The sequence below is a fragment of the Rhopalosiphum padi genome, chromosome 3, assembly GCF_020882245.1.
Source record: "Rhopalosiphum padi isolate XX-2018 chromosome 3, ASM2088224v1, whole genome shotgun sequence".
NCBI classification, from domain to species: domain Eukaryota; kingdom Metazoa; phylum Arthropoda; class Insecta; order Hemiptera; family Aphididae; genus Rhopalosiphum; species Rhopalosiphum padi.
In genome coordinates, this window is record NC_083599.1 from 66,273,647 (window position 1) to 66,284,916 (window position 11,270).

Sequence of the window (11,270 nt, forward strand, 5' to 3'; positions counted from 1 at the left end):
TCACCCGTCCACACACCTGAAATTTCTCCAAGTAGTAGGTCATCATCACCACTCACCACGACCCCCACTTCGAAATTTACACGTGCACCATCGGAATGTATACGTAGCACAGAGGTAACCGAAACGGATGCCATGGTAATGGCGGTGCAAACCGCCACCATGGACTCCGAAATCGCGGTTAAGAACCAGTTATCCCGCTACTACACACACCCGATGTCGAATAGTGTTAAACGAACATGCCCCGACAAAATTCCGACCCCAGCGGTCGAGCTCGAATTTAGGTCAGGCTTCGTAACAGCACTACTCGACTCACAAGCACAAAAATCATATGTAAGCCCGAACATTGCACACACACATGGCACACCACAACACGGACAACCCACCCACGTACGAATGGCGGACGGACACACCACAGTAACAAGTGGTACCGCCACATTCGAAGCAAGAATAGGAGACCTTACGGTCACTTTCACCGCAGCCATTCTGGAAAATTTATACTGCGACATGCTCCTAGGACACGACTTCCTGGTAACCAACGAAGTCACCTGGGACTACACCACGAGCACTATACACTTAGGTTCACATAGGAGAACAACGGCGTGCTGGAAGGGCCGGACCACCACACACCGATAATCTGTTAATACACGGTGACCCACACACACGCGCGAAAATCACCGACGTAATTCGCAACTACCCGGACGTTTTCAGCGGTAGAGTAGGTCGCACCAGATTAATCGAACACGACATTCTCCTTAAAAACCAAACACCAATAGCGCTCAAACCATACCCCTATCCACACACAAAACAGGCCACAATAGACAACATGATACGGGATATGGAACAACAGGGACTCGTAGAACAAAGCACCTCCCCGTGGGCCGCACCCGTCGTCTTAGCTAAAAAGAAAGACGGCTCGCCCCGACTGTGCATAGACTATAGACGGCTCAATGATGTCACTGAGTCCGACGCTTACCCGATGCCGGACCTCAATACTTTGATTCGTCAAATGCGAGGTGCCAAAATTTTCAGCATTTTGGACCTTAAGTCTGGATACTGGCAAGTACCACTTAACCAGAATGCTCGAAAATACACGGCATTCCGGACGAGTCGGGGTCTATATCAGTTTCGAGTACTTCCCTTCGGCCTCAAAAACAGCCCCATGACCTTTGTACGACTAATGAACGAAGTTTTGAGGGGGTATCTGGACGACTTCGTACGTGTCTACCTTGACGACATAGTGGTGAATTGATTTGCTTTTTTTTTTGTTCCAAAGACAATTTTAGTTTTGAGACTTTATCACTATTAAATAATTGCTTAGGGGCTAATTTTATTGGTACATGAGATTCTTCAATGAATTTTCTTGTTGTTGGTGTCAATACTGGAGTTGAGGATGTAGAAGCAACTGCGGATAAGTTACTAGTTGAAGATTGAACTTTATTTGGTGTTTGAATGTACATATTTGGAGAACCTGACTTGGATTTCATTTGTATCTGAATGGGGCTTTTTACACATATTTTTTTGTAAATATTAGTAGGAGTAGTGACATGGAAATTTTCAATGTCTTTATATTGAACAGGAACTGCATATTTGTTTAATCTGAGTTTATTTTCATTAGTATAATCTGTGCTTATAAAATGATTGTCACAGATGTATCGAGATGACAATTCCTTTGGTGTAAGACTCATTAGGGTAACATTTCCTAATTGAAATATAAAATTTTTTATTTTAGTATAAAATTTTAAAACTATAAAATGTTTGTTTGTCATAAGTATATAAACTACATAGCATTTTTGTAAAAAAATATATATACCAATACACCCCAGCCTCCAAGACAGTATTTAAAATACTTTCCAAATACTACATTTAAAAAGTTTTATATACATATATATTTACTCAAATATTTTACAAAACTGCCACATATTATTATAATCAACTACACCAATGTACACAGATATCATTTCGTCAATATAATAAATCTATAGCCTATATGTTCTAGGTAGGCATTATAAAAAAAGATTAAATTGTTAGCTTTTTTTATGTAAATATTAAATAATAAAAAATATAATTAGGTTTTCATTTTCTTTCATAAATTCTAAACGATAAAGCAATTGTTCTTATAGTTAATTATCTACCAATAGTTTTATTACATTGATATAATCATTGTGTTACTCACAACATACATTTTTATAGAATACCATTCTTGAAAGAAAATTATTAAAATACAATTTAAATAGTTTTACAAAAGTATAAGACAAAAATTAGGTTTTTTATGTAAAATGTATGTGTTATTTATCAGTCTTATACTCTTATACCTACACACAAAATAACACATGAAACGTTTAATGATAATTTTTAATTTTTGGCATTCTATAAAGTTTATGTTTCTATCAAATTCTGGGTTCCGACATTACAGGAAATTGAAATATTATAATAAAATATGATTGTTCTTACCTGAATTTAAAATTCACTTTTTGCGAACGTCATCATTTACTGGAAATTTACGGAACTTCAAATCGGCATTATTACGTGCAGATTTGCCACAGTCCATATACACACATTTACTGCCACAACCACGAGACATAATATAAATCGGGATATCAACACCAGTAAAAAGTAGTTATGAATAAATCGAGAAATAAATAATATAACATAGAACTATACAATTTCGCGAAACAACTTCACAACAAAAACTGTAAAAGTATGTAAATGTCAAATGAAAATCGAAAAATTAACACGTGAACATTGAACAGCAGAGCATAAACAGTAAATAGTCTGTTGTCAGTTAAATCCAATTTTATCACTTATCATAATTTGTTAGTTGTTACGCAAAACCACACATACCAGTATGAACTACCAGCACTGCAATAATGGTTACTGTCGTAGTTGTGATAGTGTCGAAAACTACTATAGCGCTCTCTGAATTCAGGCTCCCAAACTAATATTTCTGGGCTCCCATTATCTCGATTTTTCATTAACACTTTATAACGTTGCGTGAGCTATCTATGTATATTTAATCAATGACTAAGGGACTTTGGTCTTTATTATGTGAAAAAGTACCAAAAAATATGACTATGGAAGACATGGAATCATATTATAATATTTTAAAAATAACTAAAGTATTTTTAAGAGCAGACGGGAAACCTAAACCTCAGGATATTTCAAATGGATGAATGTAGTTTATCATCGTTAGCACTTCATACAAGTTTATTCATTGTTTTAGAATGGACAATATGTTTATTCGATTGAATAAAATTCATGTTTCAGTACGTGTTCTACCTCCGCCCAGAGCACACGTGAGTTACGTATTTATTAGCTTTCGATAGCAGTATTTATTTATTATACATCTACATTCTTCGGGCAGGTATGTAACTCCTTATCTTATCGGCCCTCACTAGTTAGCTAATCAAGCCGCTGCCGGCATACCGCAGCGCAACAACCGATAATATGGCTTCGGCTACTTTATCATCTATGGACACCCATAAACAAACGCAATCTACATCTCAATTAAAAATCAACAACTTATCAAAAATCATTCGCAGAAACCACAGCCAACACTATCTTTCCAAAAAAAGAACAAGCTATTGTTCTAAACACAATTAACGACATAGCCCAAATCGAATATATTAAAGCTCTCGGAAAAATCACTTCTACTAAAAACATTACATTTGCATCTCGCATATCTAACAACCGTTTTTGTGTGTATTTCACGAACAAACACATCGTCGATGAACTAGTTAAAAATTATTCATTTATATCAATAAACGAACACCTAATATCTTTTCGCCGGTTGGTCAACCCAGCAAAAAGATTTATCATCTCTAATGCATATCCGATAATTCCTCACGAAATAATAAACGAACAACTATTATTAGAAGGTATCAAAACCTTATCCCAAATATCATTTCTTAAAGCAGGTTTTCATGACGAGCTGGCACATATTAGTAGCTTTCGTCGTCAGGTATATATACACCCCGATGATACTGCTAATGTACCCGGTTCAATGATCATTAAATACGACAACACAGACTTCAGAATCTTTTTAACTGATGATACTCTAACATGTTACGTATGTCACCAAACAGGACATACATCCTCTTTCTGTAAAAAAAATAAAATCAATAACCATGATACCTCTAGTTGTACACTAACCCCATCACGTGGGGAGGATAGTGTATTACCTAATATCTTAAGCTGTACTCAATTGACAATTCCAACTTGCGAGAAAATAAATGACACCCAGGCCAACAGTACCAACCTAAACAGCACTCAAGAGACAAATCCAATCTGTGAGATAGTTAATGACACCCAGGACTCTAATACCGACACTACAAAAATAATTAATCCCGACAATGTAACAAGTATTCCAAATGAACCAATCAAAAGACCTCCTCCATCGCCAACTAACTCTTCAGCATCATCAGTCACACCAATCCATATCGATCAAAAAAATAATGCGAAATCTGATCAACTGAAAACCATAAAAGACAAACTATTAGATTCCAACAAATATATATATATTAGTCTATTACAATTTAGAGTACTTCGCATGAGTTACAATCAACATCTACTGTATTACAGACTAACAGAGCGACTTCCCTGGTTTTTACGAGCTATATCCTAAATATTTATTATTGATTTGACAGAACGTTTATTTTTTACACTACATAAAATATTATTATTATTGACATAGTTATTAACATTATTATTGATTTATTTATGAGAAGTGCTTTTTCGAGTGTTCATTTTTTCTGTGAGCTTTGTGAAATCGGGCTTATAATTTGTAAGCGCAGTTCGCACAAGTTCACTTAAATGTTCATCAGTTAGTTCAGATCGATATTTAGATTTAACGAATTTTAACGTTGAGTACAATGATTCACACACATTAGTAGTGCCAAAGATTGAAATAAGTTTCATAGCACACATTTTTGTTTGTGGGTATTTTTCTTCTGGGACATTTTTCCAAAATGCTATGGTTGAAACGCCACTTCGTTTAAGTCCTTTTAGTCTTTCGTCTGACTCGATGATGATCCGAATTAATTAGTTACTAGATTAAATCTTATAACATCATCTCAAATTGCTGGTAATACTGGTGTAAATAATGAAATCATATCTATTTTAGAAGAATTACGTGAAAGGAATATAATAGTATAATGTCTACATTAGAGTGTATAGCCAATGAGCTATATCGACCTGCAAGAAAAATATTTCCTAGACGTAGTGTAATAACACGATTTAAGGATGACCTTTGGCAAGCTGATTTAATGGACATGCAATCTCATTCCAATCAAAATCTTGGTTTTAAATACATTTTAGTTGTTATAGATACATACACAAAATATGTATGGGTAGAATCATTGAAAAATAAAACAGGAAAAAGAATGTACAAAAGGTATGTTTACTATATTAAAACAAGCTAATCCAAAATTATTACAAACAGATAATGGTACAGAATTTTATAATAATCAATTTCAAAATTTAATGAAAAAATATAAAATTAAACATTACAGTTCGTATAGCGTTATCAAGTGTTCAATTGGTGAACGTGTTATACGAACACTTAAAAATAATATATATAAACATTTTACTGCAACAGGTACATGGAATTGGTATAATACAATAACAAAAATTATTTATAATTATAATCATACAAAACATAGAACAATTAAGTGTACACCGTATGAAGCTCGAATACAAGTAAAATTAAATCAAATGTACAAATAGATAATAAAACATTTTATAAACCAAAACTTAAAATTAATGATAAAGTAAGAATATCAAAATACAAACATATATTTAGTAAAGGATATACACCGAATTGGACAACGGAAATTTTTACAATAACAAAAGTTTTACATACAAACCCGATAATTTATCAACTAAAGGATGAATCAAATAATATAATTCTAGGAGGTTTTTATGAACAAGAAATTAAATTAACTGATTTCCCGAACACCTTTTTAATTGAGCGTATTATAAAAAAAGTTAAAGATAAAATGCTGCTTAAATGGATGGGTTTCGATTCAAGTCATAATTCGTGGATATCGTCAGCAGATATTTTAAAATAAAGATTTTTTTAATGTATGTAATTTATTTTTTTATTTATTATTATTATTATTTTTTAATTTTATAATGTCCATACGCTAGTGTCTTAATCCCATCATTCATTATAAAACGTTTATCATCGTTAGCACTTAATACAAGTTTATTCATTGTTTTAGAATGGACGATATGTTTATTCGATTGAATAAAATTCATGTTTCTACATGTTTGTTTATCATCAACATTTTTATGGTTTATATATGCATTTAATATTTCTTTATAATGTCTAAATTGCATATGTTTTTCAATAACATATTTTTTCACACTTTTAGCTTTTTTTACCTCAATGTCGTCCTCAGTTCTGTAAGCGTATAAATTCGGTCTTAATGAAACAAATTCTTTTAAAATTTTTCCTCCCATTTCATCTTTGAAATAACCAGGCTGATTTTTATAAATTTCACTAAAACAATAATGATCGATAGGATAATTTGATGTATCAAAAAATGGTGATAAATCATATCTTATATCATTAAAAAAATTGTGTGTTCGAATAGCATATACCATAGAATCTGTATCCGAGTATAAAGAATTTATTTTGTTACCATATTTTTTTTTCATTACATTATAATGAAAATCATACATAAATGTTTTTGAAACATCTAAAATTGCGAATCCTACATAAATTGCTTTATCAAATTTAATAGTTTCCTTATGTTGATGAATAGCCATAAGATTTTCAGAGTATATAGTTCTATCTTTAAAGTTAGTTTTCATCATTAATTTACTTGCTTTTCTAGTTGATGAAACCAACTTTAAAGAAATTCTAGCACGCACATTTTCCATACATTTACCAAAAACACTATTATTTAATAACTTCCAAAAATTTTTTTAAAAGTTGTTTTTAGCTTTTACTCTCATATTTGTACAGAGTTCAATATATGGGGCCATCCATTTACTTTGTGAAAATCGGATAGCTCGATGAATTTTTTTTAATTTAAGTCCATTAGCAATTGCTTGTTTTAAATTTTTATAGTGTATAATATAATTTTTTTTCGGTGATAACGTAGTAATTAATTTTTTAACTTTTGAATTTGGAGGACATTCGTTTAAAGGTAAAAATGGAAAATCGTTATGTTTTTTATGTAAATATTTAGGGTAATCAATATCGACTTCTAATATATAACCAACTTTTGAATCGTTTGGAATTTTTGTAACATCTATATCCAAGTCATCAACCCATTCAAAATCTTTAAAAGGTAGTTCAGTTAACATCGACTTTCCATATAAATTCACGCAATCGAGATACGTTAACCATGTAATTGGTTTATTCGGATTATAGTTCAAACCTTTAATGTTTGGTATGTTCGCTTTAGCATATCTTTTAGTTGATTGAGTTATTCCACCTCAGATCGAATTTTCGAAATACAAAAGCATGTTAAAGTCTTTTAATCTTTCTAATTTAACATTAGTATATTTAAGCATACAATCAAAAGCAAATCCTGGAGCAGTCATATAATGAGCAGGATCTAGTTTAAGAGTAGATAAACATAAATCTCTAAAATTTTCAAATACATCCGTTAATATACTTACATCAGTTTTCAAGTAAAGGTCGCTATATTCACCCAATGTTTTTAAATCAAATACTCTCCATATTTTTTTAGCATGAGAATAATCATCATCATTAATTTCTTCATCTTTTAAAGAGTTATAAAATACAGATTTCGGAGGCAAACGAGTTTCATTTAATTTACTCCAACTATCAATATATTCATAAGGAAAAACCCCTTTTCGTGTGACTAAATCTAATTTTTTATTAGAAAATATTTTTAGAGTTTCTCTAAACCTTGATTTATCTTCAGACAAATTTTCTGCAAGTTCGCTTAATGAGGAGGCCATAAAACGGAATGTGTCAACAAACTTTATACTAAATCTGGGAGCAATTTCTTTGCTAAAGGATATATATTTTTCTGATGAATTCGGAATAACATGGATATCATTATTATCACAACCAAGTTCTCGAATTATAAAATGACTATCGTAGGATAAGTTATGAAAAAAAATTGGAACAAATGATGGATTAGTTATTACAAAATTACATTTAAGACAAAGGCATTGTCTATATTTTCCAGTAAAATGACAGTGATCTCTAACCTTTAATAAATTATTTTTTTTAAAAGATAATAAACATTTTTCACAAACCTCCGCTCTCTGAAATTGTTTTTCTTCCTTTTCAGTCAATGTAGTCATTGGTATATTAATTTCATATACATCATTTATCTTTTTTCCAATATCGATCATATTTTCCATAAACTTTTTTGCTGCATCTTTACCTTTATACATTATTATCTTTGTTGGAATTTTAAATTGATGCAATAGCTTTTCTGTTATACTGTCATAGTCAACTTTTACATAAAACGCATAACTCATAATTTCATGTAAATGAGTAATATGGGTTTTAGAAACCTTAGATTTTTTACTACTTTTATTCAACTCTATAGTCTGTTTAGGGTTTAAAATACATTCAAAGTCAGCATAAATAACAAACGGTATTCTATTGGTTTTTTTATAACTTTTAAAATATATGAATTCATCATCTTTTCCTTCTTCAAACATTATTGGTCTTCCTAATTCATTCTTATCACACATTTGCTTATGTTTAATCAATCCTTCTTCACCCCAAAGTTTACTTTTAAACGGTTTATTCCCGAAAGTTGTAAAACATCTCTTACAAATAATTAACTTAGAACAATTTTTAGTTTTCTGACTTCTAATAAATCTTGAGAAATCTTTAATATAACAATAATGTAATGTTTTATTGTTATTGTATAAAAATAGATGAAAATGATTTTTTCTTTCTATTTTACTTATACATAAAGGAAAAATATTACTTTTATTATTTGAACTATAAATATTAACTGAAACATTGTTTAGTCGTTCAAATTTTTTTATTTGTTTTATTGGTGTTGGAAAATCAATACATTTAAAATTTAATCCACTTTTTTTTCTAGAATATTGAAATACGTTTGGTTAAATCGTGATTTATTCGAACGTTTATCATATTTGCTAAGTATTGAATATTTAAAACAATATTCATCTTTATTTCTAACATTTATAATGGCTTTTTTTTTTTTATAAATATAGGTAAATCAAGATATGAACTTCCTTTCAAAGGGTTTACTAAATTAATTATTAATTGTAACCCTTCTATCTAAAACAATTTTTTTCATTAATACTAAAGTAACATTAATAACTTAATTACAAAATTTATATTTACCTATCTAAAACAAATTTATTCATTAATACTAAAATAACATTAATAACTTAATTACAAAATTTATATTTACCTTAGAAATTACATTGTACTATCATCGATTTTCTAATGTTGTCAAGCTTTAATGAACGACGGTTATATGTGACTAAATTTTTGTATTTTGAAAATGACCTTTCAACGTCAGTAGAGGTGATTGGTGCATATTTAAAATACGAAAAATCATCAAGGGTCATGTCTTCGGGTAGTCCTAGATTTGTCATACTTTCCTCTTCACCGGATAATATTTTGGAAATTTTGCAAATCATTTTGTAGCCGGCATTACTATTTAGAACTGAATCTAATTTAGTTTTAATACTGTCACTATGTTGCCCTTGAAGTTTCTTAACTATGCCACTTATTGTTTCGGTTATTTTAATTGAATCAAACAATGATAATTTTTGCTCTTGAAGTTGTTTTATGGCCGTTGGTAAACATTCAAAGTTCGATTTGATATAAATCAAATTTGCTTGCAGCGTTTGAGATTTCAATACATCTTGAGCTTTTTTAACTGCTACGCTATCATTTGAATCAAACGATTCGACAACATGCTCAATTGACTCAAAATGTTCACAATAATATAAAGCTGCCGAAATCCATGTTCCCCAGCGAGTTAGAATTGGTTCTGGTGGTAATGCTAAATCAGGTTCAAGTGTTTTGAATATTTGTAAGCGATGTGGGGATTTGCGGAAAATTTTTTTCACATTAGCCACTAAATCATCAACAACAGGAAAATGTGAACGAATGTCTTCTGCTACTCGGTGTAATGCATGCGCAAGACACGTTACATGCACCATTTTAGTGTAAAATACTTGTAAATGACGTGCTGCTTTCTTCATATAAGGCGCTGCGTCTGTTAAAAACAACAGCACGTCATTATAATGTAACCCTTCAGGCCAAATTAAGAACAATGATCTGTCAAACGCTTTACAAATAGTGCTGTGGTTTGTTTTATCAAGTTCTTCGACATTAATTAAAAATATTTCACCGGGGCCATCGTGTGAAAGAATACCAATAATTGTGTTGACTTGATATACCTTCCTTCGATGTCAGTCGTTTTGTCCATTGAAATCCATATTTTTTTCCCATTGATAAGTTTTTTGATTTCATTCATTTTCTCGGTGTAGCAGTCATCAATATATCCAATCCGCAATGTAGATTCTACAGGAATATTTTGTCCAGTATACTTGGCGAGAAAACTTTTAAACTGTGGATTGGCCAGCTTGTTTAACGGAATGTTTGCTGCCAACATAGCTCTGCATAAATCTAGATTAAAGTCTGACTTTTTTGAAGTTGTAGGCATAAGTTGTTGCAAATTTTTCCGCTCATTATTTTTTAGAAATCGAATAAGTAATGCTTTGTGTTTTTCAGTATTAATATGCTGCACAATACTAAAGCGTTTTTCACTAGCTATTTTTATTTCACAAACCTTGCAAAATAATATTTTACTGTCGGTTGAGAATATATTTTCACCAAAATCAGTAACTAATTGCTTTAGTTTAAAGGCCGAAGACGGTTTTTCTTTCGGCATGTTGGATATTAATATTATTGTTGGATTTAACGAAACAAACATACACGCACACACGTCAAAATAACGACTGAAACAGTCTCCAGTTAGAATAAAAGGACGGTTCGTAGAATCGATAGGTATTCGTAGGCCCCGATTACGCGGTTTATGGACGGATGTCGTTAGTCCTCATAGACCTAGTCGTTCCAAGAAACTATTATTAAAGATAATACAATTTCTATTTTTAATTTTATACATATTTTTCATTTGCATTTTTGATAGATGCTAATAGAATATTGTATAATATGCCCGATAAAGTAGAAGTATGCATAAATATGCCAAATAGGCAAAAAACCTCTAAATATGCAAAAACATGCAAAAAAGATTTCACATATTTAACTGTGGTACCTTGAAATA